At 48.8% G+C, this 13,181-nt stretch overlaps 1 protein-coding gene across 3 annotated transcripts in view; it reads left to right on the top strand.

Annotated features, from left to right (window-relative positions):
- The window catches only part of DENND4C (DENN domain containing 4C), a 470,132-nt gene that overhangs the window by 320,174 nt on the left and 136,777 nt on the right, over positions 1-13,181 (top strand). The gene's annotated exons all lie outside the window — the stretch shown is intronic.

Below are 13,181 nucleotides of genomic sequence, written 5' to 3'. Positions count from 1 at the left end.
CTCGGTAATCAGGGGTAAAGGGTATCGGTTCTTGACGGTAATGTCGTTCAGACCTCTGTAGTCGATGCACGGACGCAGACCACCGTCTTTCTTCTTAACGAAGAAGAAGCCTGCGCCGGCTGGAGAAGAAGATGGTCGGATGAAACCCTTCGCCAGGTTCTCTTTGATGTACTCTTCCATGGAGTGTGTCTCAGGCAGAGACAACGGATAAGTTCGGCCTCGCGGTGGAACCTTTCCTGGAATGAGGTCGATTGGGCAGTCCCATTCTCTATGAGGAGGAAGGATATCAGCAGAGGCTTTACTGAACACGTCCGTGAAGTCTTGATATGGAGGAGGCGGAACATCAGATGACCTGGGGAAGGAAGAACAAACAGGAAGAACTTTGGCTAAACAAGTCTCAGCACAGGAGGGACCCCATGCCAGTATTTGCGTAGTCGTCCAGTCAATTGATGGGTTGTGGAGACGGAGCCATGGAGGGCCTAAAACCACTGGATGTGTGGCTCTTGGAATCACTAAAAAAGAAATATACTCAGAATGAAGAACTCCCACTCTCAGACGAACTGGAAGAGTCCTTAAGGAAATGACTGCGTCAAAAATCTTGCTGCCATCCACGGCAGTCAAAGAGATGGACGAGGACAGTCTCTCGGTGGGTAGGGACCACCGTTTAACATAAGCTTCGGTTATGAAATTCCCAGCTGCTCCGGAATCAAGGAGGGCAATGACGTTCCTGTAACGTTGAGCAATTTGGAGCGACACTGGGAGGTTACAGTCATGAGGAGATGGAGAGGAGATCATTACTCCTAGCCGGCCCTCTCCTTGGCGAGCTAGGATCTGGAGTTTCCCGGACGTTTGGGACAGGCATTGATAGTGTGCGACGGAGCTGCACAGTAGAGACAGAGAGACTCAGAGAGACGTCTTCGGCGCTCAGCGGGAGATAGACGGGAACGACTAATTTGCATAGGCTCATCCTTGGATGGAGATGGTTGACGAGGAGGAGGAGCAGAAGATTTAGGAGTAGATGATCTTCCTCGCTCAGTTGCTCTCTCTCTGAAACGTAGATCAACCTTCGTGCAAAGAGAAATTAGCTCATCCAACTTAGAGGGCAAGTCTCTGGTAGCTAACTCATCCTTGATGCGTTCTGATAAGCCATGCCAGAATGCAGCATACAGGGCCTCGTCGTTCTATGCCAGTTCGGATGCCAGGATTTTAAACTGTATAAGATACTGTCCCACAGTACGTGTTCCCTGGCGTAAACGGAGAATCTCAGATGAAGCAGATGTTATCCGGCCTGGCTCGTCGAAGATGCGCCTGAATGTAGCTACAAAGTCAGTATAGGAGGATAGCAGGGGATCAGACTTCTCCCATAAAGGTGATGCCCAGTCAAGGGCTGAGCCACTGAGAAGGGAGATGATATAGGCAATTTTGGTACGGTCACTGAAGAAATTGCCAGGTAGAAGCTCAAAGTGGATTTCACATTGATTGAGAAATCCCCTGCAGAACCTTGGAGATCCATCAAATTTTGCTGGCGTTGGTAGATGAAGATGTGGACTGGAAATGGGTAAGGTGGGTGGGGTTACAGCTGGTGTCACTGTAGTGGACGCACCGGACGTGCCAGGTCCACGGAGGGTCGTTTGAATCCCATCCAGCCGTGTAGAGAGATCCTGGAGACAGCGGATGATGTGGCCCTGTGCAGCCTCCTGATGTTCAAGTCGGGCTGCCAGTTCTTGCATTGGCCTGGCCGCTTGATCCTGGTCTCCGGCTGGATTCATTAGGTCAGTGCTTACTGTCACAACTGAGGGCCTGAGCTGACGGGAGGCAGCCTCAGTTGTAGGGGCTGAGATGTAACGGAACCTGGGAGGTTGTATCAGACCCCTAGACATGTAAGTAACATGTAGAATAACTGCCCGAAGGCGTGACCACGACAACCAGGATAAAAGTCAATGATGTTTATTATGACAAACTCCGTAACACAGCAGCAGTAAAGGAAACATAAAAGTCAACAGAGGATAAATACAATTCCTGGGGACTACAGGGTGGCAAGGGCCACAGGCACTGGTAGAGTGAGACAGTTCTTATAATCTTCTAGTTGGAAAGTCCTTACCAGGCCTGACTGTAGCAATGGAGAGAACCCAGGATCGTACCAGCTGGTGTTCCAGGAAAGGCTGGGTTGCTGAAGATAAAACGGCTGCTGTGGATACTGGCTGGAACCAGACTGTTGTTGGTACGGAGTGGATACTGGCTGGAACCAGTTAAATAATAAACGAACTTGAGAGCGATGAAATAATAATGAAGTTTGGAGTTTGAGAGCGGTGAAATAATAATACCGATGGAGAGTGGTAAACTGCAGAAAGGACACCGGCCCTTTAAGAGAAGCTGTACACTGCTGGAAGCTGGGCTGGAAGCAGGTGATTGATGAAGTTTGGAGTTTGAGAGCGGTGAAATAATAATACCGGTGGAGAGTGGTAAACTGCAGAAAGGACACCGGCCCTTTAAGAGAAGCTGTACACTGCTGGAAGCTGGGCTGGAAGCAGGTGATTGATGTAACTGGAAACAGGTGAGTCCAGAATGGATCGGAGAGTCAGGCTACACCGCAGATGGAATGCTGGTGCGGGTCTCTATAGCAGAAGTCTGGAGACAGGAGCTGGAACCTGGAAGACAACCACAGGAGAGAGACAAACTGGAACTAGGTTAGACAACCAAAGCACTGACGCCTTCCTTGCTCAGGCACAGCTTACTTATACCTGCAGCAAGGAAGAGGTTGGCTAGGCAATTATGCAAATCAACAATACAGACAGCAGATTGGTGGAAATGCTCAGATGACAAAATCCAAGATGGCTGCGCCCATGCAGACACTTGGAGGGAAGTTTGGTTTGTAATCCATGTGAGAATTGAAACAGTAATGGCGACGCCGGCCACAGGAGACAGGAGACGCCAGACTGACAAGCGCACATTTAACCACGCGGGCACAGCGGAGGCCGCGGCTGATGAAGTCACCACTCTGACATTCTGCATGTGGAAACTCAGGAACAGCGGGATCCGGACCTGGAACGCTGAGCCAGCCTTAGGAGGCATCTGAAGGGTAAGTAATGGCGTCCAGATACCCGGATCGTGACACCACAGAGCGGGTCCTGAGGGGTTTTGGCGCCTTCCTCTGCTTACTGCAGCACAGACAGCACACACAGCGCTTCCTGTTCCTCAGACACGCTGGATATCTGGTACAGGGTGTAGCATAGGGGGAGAGCCGCTTGTGTACCCTATATAAATCCTATTTAGGATAGAAATTGTTAGTGTCTACAGTGTTATAGTGAGCTCACTGGGTCTTTGCAACTCGGGGTGTGCTGTGTCCTCTCTCTCTCTCTCTCTGTCTCCTCACATACAGTAGGGTAGGTTTGCAATATCACTGTCTGTGTGTATGTACATATTGTTGTGTTTACTGTGAAACATGGGTAAACACAAGCTGTGCAGTGTATGTCACACCAGATCTCTCCATTATCTACTGATTCTGTTTCATGTGAACAATGCAGTCAGTATTCACAAATCAGTGAAAGTACTGGGGGAGAGGGTCAAGAGCCCCACTGGTTAGGGTCTCTTAAAACTATGATGTCCGATATGTCATCCCAGCTCACTGCTAATGTGCAGAAGACTCAGCTACTACAACAAGCTGTTGCAGATTTAGCTACTAGGGCAGATGCTACTAGGGCCCCCCCTCTCTCATGCAGGTCCACAGAAGTGTGGTTTACCTACTCTACTCTCTGATACAGATGATGATATAAGGTAATATGGGGATGACCTGGATCCTGTTAGTGGGGATCCTGATTCTGCTCAAGGTATTGAACCCCTAATTCTGGCTGTATGGGACGTGTTAAAGCTCCCTCTAGAGGACGCTGCTTCATGCAGTCATTTTTCTTTATACAAAACAAGCCTAATGTCACTGACTCTACAGAGTTAGATGACCTATTCAAACAAGCCTGGAAAAATCCAGACAAAAAATTCCAAGTGTCCAAATTTTTTTTTGCACTTTCCCATTTGCTCCTGAAGGTAGAAAATTTTGGGAGTAACCCCCTGGGGTGGATGTATCAGGCTCTCACCTGTCTAAGAAGGAGGTGCTGCCTGCCCCGGCATCCTTTACCATGGAGGATCCTGGCGATAGGAAGATGGAAACTACCCTAAAGTCTATATACACATCAGCCGATATATCACAAAGACCGGTTATTGCAGGTTGCTGGATGACACATGCCATTCATTCCTGGGCCATTCAGATTCAGGGGGGCCTCTCGGGAGATATGCCCTTAGTTACTACGGTGACTCTCCTAAAACACATTCAGGACACAACACGTGTCCTCTGTGATTCACTCAAGGAGATGGGGAACATTAATGCTCAAACTTCTGCCAAGGCAGTGTTGGCGTGCAGGGCCATGTGGTTGCGTCAGTGGATTACGGGTAGAGGTAAGTCCAGAAAACCTGCAAGCACCAGTTCTCAGGAACAGTCCACCGGTTCTGCTTCCACTAAGGCCTCAGCATGACGGTGAGCACCCACCACCCCAACGGGATCTCGAGGTGGGAGCTCGACTGCGTCACTTCAGCCGCATCTGGGAGACTTCCTGCTAGGAATACCTGGGTCAGAGTTCTTGTTTCTCAGGGCTACAAGCTAGAGTTCGACAGTACACCCACCCACCCACCCCCCACCCCAATGGGTTTTCAAATCAAGCTTGCCAGCTTTGGAGGATATGCAAGTTACGTTGCAAGAGGCAATCAGAAAGTTGGTCTAGTCCCGCGACATTGTTCAGGTACCACTGCCGTTGCGGCAGTGGTTTCACTCAAACCTGTTTGTGGTGCCGAAACCGGACCCATTTTGAATCTCAAATCCTTGTACCTTTACTTGAAGGTGTTCAAGATGGAATCCCTGTGAGCAATGATTGCGGGCCTGGAAGAACAGGAATTTATGGTCTCCTTGGATATCAAGGACGCCTATCTCCATATTCCGATTTGGCCGTCTCATCAGGCGTACCTGCGGTTTGCCCTACTGGACAATCACTTCCAATTCCAGGCACTACCCTTCGGTCTGTCCACAGCCCCGAGGGTATTCACAAAGGTGATAGCGGAGATGATGTACCAACTCCGGGTCCAGGGGGTCAACGTGGCCCCTTATCTGGATGATCTTCTGATAAAGACACGATCCAGGGAGCTTTTGTTGCTCCATATCAACCGCACCATCCATCTTCTGTCAGACCATGGGTGGATCCTCAATTTACAGAAGTCCTACCTGGAGCCAACTCAGAGGCTCCTGTTCCTGGGTATATTGATGGATACTGTGGCACAGAAGGCGTTTCTACCAGAGGACAAGGCGAAAACACTTCAGGATATGGTCCGCATGGTGCTCCTACCTACTCGAGTGTCCATTCATCTTTGCATAAGATTGTTGGGAAAGATGGTTGCCTCATACGAGGCGATCCAGTATGGGAGGTTCCATGCCAGAACATTTCAGTTGGCTCTCCTGTGCAAGTGGTCCGGATCACATCTAGAGATGCACCGGATGATTCGGTTGTCACCTCAGGCCAGGATTTCCCTCCTGTGGTGGCTACAGTCCTCCAATCTACTGGAGGGCTGGAGTTTCGGGATTAAGGAGTGGACCCTCCTCATGACGGATGCGAGTCTAAGGGGATGGGGAGCTGTCACCCAAGGAGCGCAATTCCAGGGCAGGTGGTAAGCCCACAAAGAACTTCTTCCAATCAACATTCTGGAACTTTGGGCGATCTACAATGCTCTGCTTCAGGCCTCTCCTCTGCTCAAAGATCAGGCGATCCAAGTACAGTCGGACAACGCCATGGCTCTGGCGTATCAGTCGTCAAGGAGGGATGAAAAGCAGAGCCTGCTTGTGAGAGGTGTCAAAAATACTCCTCTGGGTGGAAAGAAATGAAAAAGCAATGTCAGCAATCTTCATTCCGAGTGTGAACAACTGGGAAGCGGACTTACTGAGTTGTTACGATCTCCACCAGGGAATTGGGGACTCCACCATCTGGTGTTTCAGCAGATCATCGACCGGAGGGGTTGTCCACAAATAGACATGACTTCTCGTCTCAACAAGAAACTTCCTTGGTATTGCTCACGGACCAGGGACTTTCGGGTGAGTGCAGTGGATGCACCAGCGTCGCCTTGGCCTTACCAGCTGGTCTACCGGTTTTCTCCAATTCCATTGCTCCCAAGGGTGTGCAAGCAAATCAGGAATCAAAGAGTCCAGGCAATTCTGATTACCCTGTATTGGCCTCGGAAAGGCGTGATACGCGTATCTTCTGGACATGTCCGTCAAAGACCCTTGGCCTCTACCACTAAGAAGCGATCTTCAACAAGGACCGTTCGTCTACCTGGACTTACGTCGTATTCGTTTGACGGCATGAAGGTTGAGCAGAACATCCTAGCTCACAAGGGCCTTTCCAAGAAGGTTATTGCTACCATGGTTCAAGCCAGGAAACCTGTGACGTCAAAACACTATCATCATATCTGGAGAAGATCTGTCTCTTGGTGCGAGGAACGCAGGTATCCGCCTGCTGAGTTTCACTTGGGACTTTTATTACGTTTCCTGCAGGTTGGTGTGGATAAGGGGTTCCATTAAGGTCCAGATTTCATCCCTCTCCATTATCTTCCAGAAGAAATTGGCGCTGTTGCCTGAAGTTAAGACCTTCTTGCATGGGGTGCTTCACATCCAACCTCCTATTGTGCCACCTACGGCACCCTGGGATCTGAATGTGGTATTGACTTTTCTGCAGTCCTCCTGGTTTGAACCTCTGATGATGGTAGAAGACAAGTACCTCACATGGAAGATGGTGATGTTACTGGCCCTGGCTTCTGCTCGCCGTGTCTCAAAATTGGGGGCCTTGTCGTGTAAAAGTCCATACTTGGTCTTACGAGGACAGAGCAGAGCTCCGGACTAGACCACAGTTCCTGCCGTAGGTTGTCTCTGCGTTTCACTTGAATCAGCCTATTGTGATTCCGTCCAGTTCTGATGCTTCTGCTCCTACCGGAGGCATTGGATGCTGTGCGTGCCTTGAAAATCTATGTCAAGAGAACGGCTTGGATCAGAAAGACGGACTCTTTGTTCGTGCTCTATGATGCGCAGAAAAAGGATTGTCCTGCTTCAAAGCAGTCCATTGTTCATTGGAGTAGGCTTACTGTTCAAAGGCTATGTGCCGACAACCTTACTGGTTCCTAAGTCTCTGAAGGCCCACTCTACGAGATCAGTGGGTTCTTCTTGGGCGGCTGCCCGGAGAGTCTCGGCCTTACAACTTTGCCAAGCTGCTACCTGTTCGGGGAAGAACACCTTTGCGAAGTTCTACAAATTCTAGAGAAAATAGGATTTTAATACCTACCGGTAAATCCTTTTCTCGTAGTCTATAAGGGATATTGGTGGTTATTCCGAGTTGTTCGCTCGTTGCCGTTTTTAGCAACGCAGCGATTAGTTGGAAAATGCGCATGCGCATGGTACGCAGCGCGCATGCTCTTAGTAATTTAACACAAAACTTGGTAGTTTTACACAAGCTCAAGCGACGTTTTTTCATCGCTCGAGTGATCGTAGTGTGATTGACAGGAAGTGGGTGTTTCTGGGCGGAAACTGTCCGTTTTCAGGGAGTGCGCTAAAAAACGCAGGCGTGCAAGGTAAAAATGCAGGAGTGCCTGGAGAAACGGGGTATTGGCTGGCCGAACGCAGGGTGTGTTTGTGACGTCAAACCAGGAACTAAACGGACTGAGGTGATCGCAGTCTAGGAGTAGGTCTGGAGCTATTCAGAAACTGCAAAGAATTATTTAGTAGCAATTCTGCTAATCTTTCATTCGCTATTCTGCTAAGCTAAGATACACTCCCAGAGAGTGGCGGCCTAGCGTTTGCAATGCTGCTAAAAGCAGCCAACGAGCGAACAACTCAGAATGACCACCATTGGGTCCCTGCCTCAGTGCGTTGACTTGTCTGCAGGTTCTTGTTGCTGTTGTTGTTACCAGCTGTTGCTGGTTGTTGTATGTTAGTGGTGTTCTGGTTTGTTAATCTCACTACTCTTTGTTATCATATTTCCTTCTCTCATATATGTCCTTTCTTCTTCGGGCACGTTTTTACCTATAACTGCCTGTGGGAGGGGTCATAGTGGTGAGGAGCCAGGACACCCAGTTGAAGAAATTTAAAGTGCACTGGCTCCTTTGGACCCCGTCTATACCTCGTCATACTAAATTTTCCCAATATCCCTTGTGGAATACGAGAAAAGGATTTACCGTTAGGTATTAAAATCCTATTTTTATTCTTTTTAGAATTCTTGGAATTAGAGGAAGTAGAGGAACCCCGTACACCAGCAGGTAGACCCATAGAGTTGTCAAAGCGTCTACCGCCACTGCTTGTGGGTCCCTCAACCTGGAACAATACCGCTTGAGCTTCTTGTTGAGTCGAAAGGCCATCATGTCGATATGTGGATATCCCCACCGATGTGTCAACCACTGGAACACCTCCGGGTGAAGGCCCTACTCCCCCGGGTGCAGGTAGTGTCTGCTGAGGAAGTCGGCTTCCCAGTTGTCTACTTCCGAAATGAAGACTGCCGACAACGCCACGGCGTGTTTTTCTGCCCAGAGGAGAATTCTTGACACCTCTGACATTGCTGTTCTGCTTTTTATTCTACCCTGTCGGTTTATATACATTACTGCCGTTACATAGTCCGACTGGACTTGAATGGCCTGAATCCGAAGTAGAAATGAGGCCTGAAGAAGGGCGTTGTAGATAGCCCTGAATTCCAGGATGTTTATTGGAAGGACAACTTCCTGACTTGACCATCTTCCCTGAAACTGCACCCCCTGGGTGACTGCTCACCAACCTCTGAGGCTTGCGTCTGTGGTTAGTAGAAACCAATTCTGAATCACGAACCTCCGACCCTCGACGAGGTTAGAAGTCTGTAGCCACCACAGAAGTGAGATCCTGGCTCTTGGCGACAGACTGATCCTCTGGTGCATGTGAAGATGCGATCCGGACCATTTGTCCAATAGATCTAGTTGGAAGGGCCTCGCATGCAACCTTCCGTACAGAAGCGCCTCGTAAGAGGCCACCATTTTCCCCAGAAGGCGAACACATAGGTGCTCCGAGATCCGGGTTGGCTTCAGGACAGTCCGAACCATCGACTGGATTACCATAGCCTTTTCCAAGGGAAAGAACACTCACTGAGAATCTGTGTCCAGTATCATTCCCAGGAAAGGAAGCCTCTGTGTCGGTTCCAGGTGAGATTTTGGTTGGTTCAGAATCCACCCGTGATCCAGGTGTAGTGTGGTTGAGAGGCCAATGCTGTCCAACAACCACTCCCTGGACGGTGCCTTTATCAGAAGATCGTCCAGGTACAGAATTATGTTCACTCCCTGTTAGCGGAGTAGAAACATCGTCTCTGCCATCACTTTGGTGAACACTCTCGGTACCGTGAAGAGACCAATTGGCAGGGCCTGGAACTGGTAGTGACAGTCCTGCAGTGCCAAACGTAGATAAGCCAGATGAGGCGGCCAGATCGGAATGTGAAGGTATGCATCTTTGATATCCAGAGACACTAGGAATTTCCTCTCCTCCAGTCCTGAGATCACTGCTCTCAGAGACTCCATCTTGAATTTGAACACTCGTAAGTACGGGTTCAACGACTTGAGGTTCAGAATCGGCCTCACTGAACCCTCCGGTTTCAGTACTACAAACAGGTTGGACTAGTACCCCTTGTTTTGCAGATGAGGTGGAACTGGAACAACGACCTGGGTCGGTACTAGTTTTGGAATGGCTTTCTGTAAAGTTATACTTGCCTCTTGTGAAACTGGTAAGCCTGATTTGAAGAATCTGTGAGGTGGGGGCTCCTGGAACTCCAGTCTGTAACCTTGAGAAATAAGATGTATGACCCAGGAATCCTGGCACGAAGTGACTGAAGAATTTTAGCCGGGCTCCCACCTGCCAGTCTTCCAGGCATCTCTGTTCCCCGTCATGCTGAAGGGTTTGAGTAAGCAGAGCTTGAGTCTTATTCCTGTGAACCGGCAGTTGCTGGTTTGCGTGGTTTACCTCTAGCGCTTCTGGTGGCGGTAGAAGAACCCCAGGGCTTGCTCCTAAACTTGGCAGTCTAAAAGGACTGTAATTTGGATTCTGAGTAGGCCTTCCTAGCTGGGGGAGCTGCAGAAGGACGGTATGTGGACTTACCCGCAGTAGCTTTGGAGATCCATTTTCTAGTTCATCTCCAAATATGGCCTCGCCTGTGAAAAGGTAGGCCTTCCACGCCTTTCCTGGAGTCCGCATCCACTGTCCACTGGCGTAGCCATAGACCTCTGCGTGCAGACACTGCCATAGCTGTGGTGCGTGCATTCAGCAAGCCTATTTCTTTTATGGTTTCCACCATACAGTTTGCAGAGTCCTGTATATGTTACAGGAGCAAAACAATCTCCCCTTGAGGTAAGGTATCTAACCCCTCAATTAGGTTACCAGACCATTTAGCAATGGCTTGCGTAATCCACCCACATGCTATAGTGGGTCTCTGGGCCACCCCCGCAGCTGTATATAAAGATTTGAGCGTAGTGTCAATCTTGCGGTCAGCTGCGTCTTTCAGGGAGGCTGCACCCGGGACAGGCAATAAAATTTTCCATTAGAGCCTGGATACTGATGCATCCACTATCGGTGGGGTTTCCCATGTTTTCCTATCAGGAGGAAAAAGGATGATAATAACGGTTTAAGGATTTGAAATTTCCTATCAGGATTAACCTATGGTTCTTAAAACAGGGTATTTAATTACTTTGACACAGGAAAAGTGGCTGAGGATTTCTTTTTTATATTAAAATAAGATTCTTCACTTTCCTCTGTCACCTTATCAGGGATATTCAGAACTTCTCTGATAGCTTCTATAAGAGCCTCTATTCCTTGCGACAGAGTACCCTCCTACATGTCTGACCCTTCATCATCCGAGTCAGACTGCAGGATATGGGCCAAAGTGCGTTTTTGCGGACAAATGGCAGGATGACTGAGACCCTGGTTTGGGTACTGAGTCTCTTTTCATAAACTCAGTCATGGATTGTGTTAAGTATTGCATCTCTTTCTCATTCCGAGATAACTTAGTAGAGATTGTGTAAATCATTCCCCTAATGTATTCCAGACATGCTGGTTCTGCCCCACTAGCCTGGGAAGGGACACTACATTGAGTACACACTAGTGAACCCCCTGGGGAAGAGGAACACTGTGCTTTTACATGAAATACACTCTTTGCCTGACATACTGTATAGTGACAGCACACACACAGAGGAAAAGGTTAAATGCTTAATTAACCTACAAAGAGCCCTTCCAGGGAGACGCAGGGAGTATGGAACCAGCACACGGCGCCCTTAACGCTAATGCCAAGCTTAGCCGGGTCGCAGACTAAGCATCTATATTAGGGACCTAGTACACTAACAATCGCTCCCCCCGCTATGACCCCCGGTACTGCTGAGGTAACCTGGAGACTCTCCGGAGGAGCTGCGCGTCCCTGTCAGTCAGCGTCTGTGTCAGCTGCACAGGGCAAATGCCGCTGGTGAGCTGTTGGATCCGCTCATAATGATGCCCCGCCCCTTCAATGACGCGCGGTCTTCCCGCACTTTTTTTATACTGCCTGTATGTGTCTTGTGCATAAAATGGAGACAGACTCCTTTTATGACTATGTTGCCAGTCTGAGTACTGTGTCCGCTGTTCAGCGTCTGTGTCTGTACACAGCGGGAGATACAGTCTGCCCCGTTCAGAAGCCGTGCGTCTCCGTACCCTCATGCCGCCATAATGGCCGGCGACCCGCTAACCGGGACGCCGGCTTAGTACTCACAACTCTTCATTCTTCTGGCTCTGTTAGGGGTGGCGGCGTGCTGCGGGAAGGTACGCTCGCCATAGTGGGGCTTGCGAAAAGTTCCCTCAGGAGCCAGTGTCCTGTCAGCGGGGAACGGGACCATTAACCCTGAGAGAGGTTGGGCCGTTCCACCCCCTAATTCCCACGAAGCAGGCAGGCTGGTGCCATCCAGTCCTGCCTGAAAATAACAAGGTCAGAAAATAAATGTAGAAAACTCTTCAGGAGCTTCCAGAGACGTGACCGGCTCTTTCAGGCACATTTTCTAAACTGAGTCTGGTAGGAGGGGCATAGAGGGAGGAGCCAGTGCACCCGATCAATTTGTAAAAGTGCCCATGGCTCCTAGTGGACCCATCTATACCCCATGGTGCTAAATGGATTCCCAGTATCCCCTAGGACGTAAGAAAAAGAGCGTTAATAATGACACAATCACATAACACCAATACTAATGCACACATTTAAAAATATCATTAAGAACGACGCCATCAAATAACAATACTAACAATAATGCACACATTTAAAAATAGTATTAAGACTGTATTACGGTCATTAGGTCGACCACTATTGGTAAACATGGTCATTAGGTTGACATGGAAAAAGGTCGATATGAGTTTTTAAAATTTTTCTTTAATTTTTTTAATTTTTTCATACTTTTCGATCCACGTGGACTACGATTGGGAATAGTAACTTTGCCCGAAGCATGCAAGTGGACACGGTGCACTACTTGGGGTTCCCCGTCACTTTCCGAAGAAAACGTCACCAAAAAAAGTCAAAGAACTCATGTCGAACTTGTTCATGTCGACCTAATGTTGATGTCGACCTAATGCATGTCGACCAATAGTGGTCAACCTAATGACTGTCGACCTAATGACCCATACCCTGAAGAATGATGCCATCAAATGTCACCAATAATAACGCATGCATTTAAAAATAGCATTAAGAGTGACGCCATCAAGTAACACCACCATTAAGAACACGCACATTTAAAAATAGCATTAGTAAGGACAACATTAAATAACAGCACCAAGTAGTGTCCACATTACAAAAAATACATTAATATTAATAAACACAATCTTGTCATGATTGTGTGCAGAACAGCCCCCTGTGCAATAACCCTCCTCTCTGTACAGAATATGCCCTCCCCTCCCTGTGAAGGACAGCTCCCTGTGCAACATCCCCCTCGGTGCAGATACACCCATGTGCAGAATACCCCCCTTCTCACTCCCATTGCAGAACAGCCTGCTGTGCAACATATTGACCCCCTTCATGTGCACATTCCCCTATGCAGAACTCCTTCCCAGTGCATAATAGACCCCTGTGCACAACTCATGCTGGCTGGCTTGA

The sequence above is a fragment of the Pseudophryne corroboree genome, chromosome 1 (assembly GCF_028390025.1).
Source record: "Pseudophryne corroboree isolate aPseCor3 chromosome 1, aPseCor3.hap2, whole genome shotgun sequence".
Taxonomy (NCBI): Eukaryota; Metazoa; Chordata; class Amphibia; order Anura; family Myobatrachidae; genus Pseudophryne; species Pseudophryne corroboree.
The sequence above is the reverse complement of the archived record's forward strand: the minus strand, read 5'-3'. Positions and strand labels throughout refer to the sequence as shown.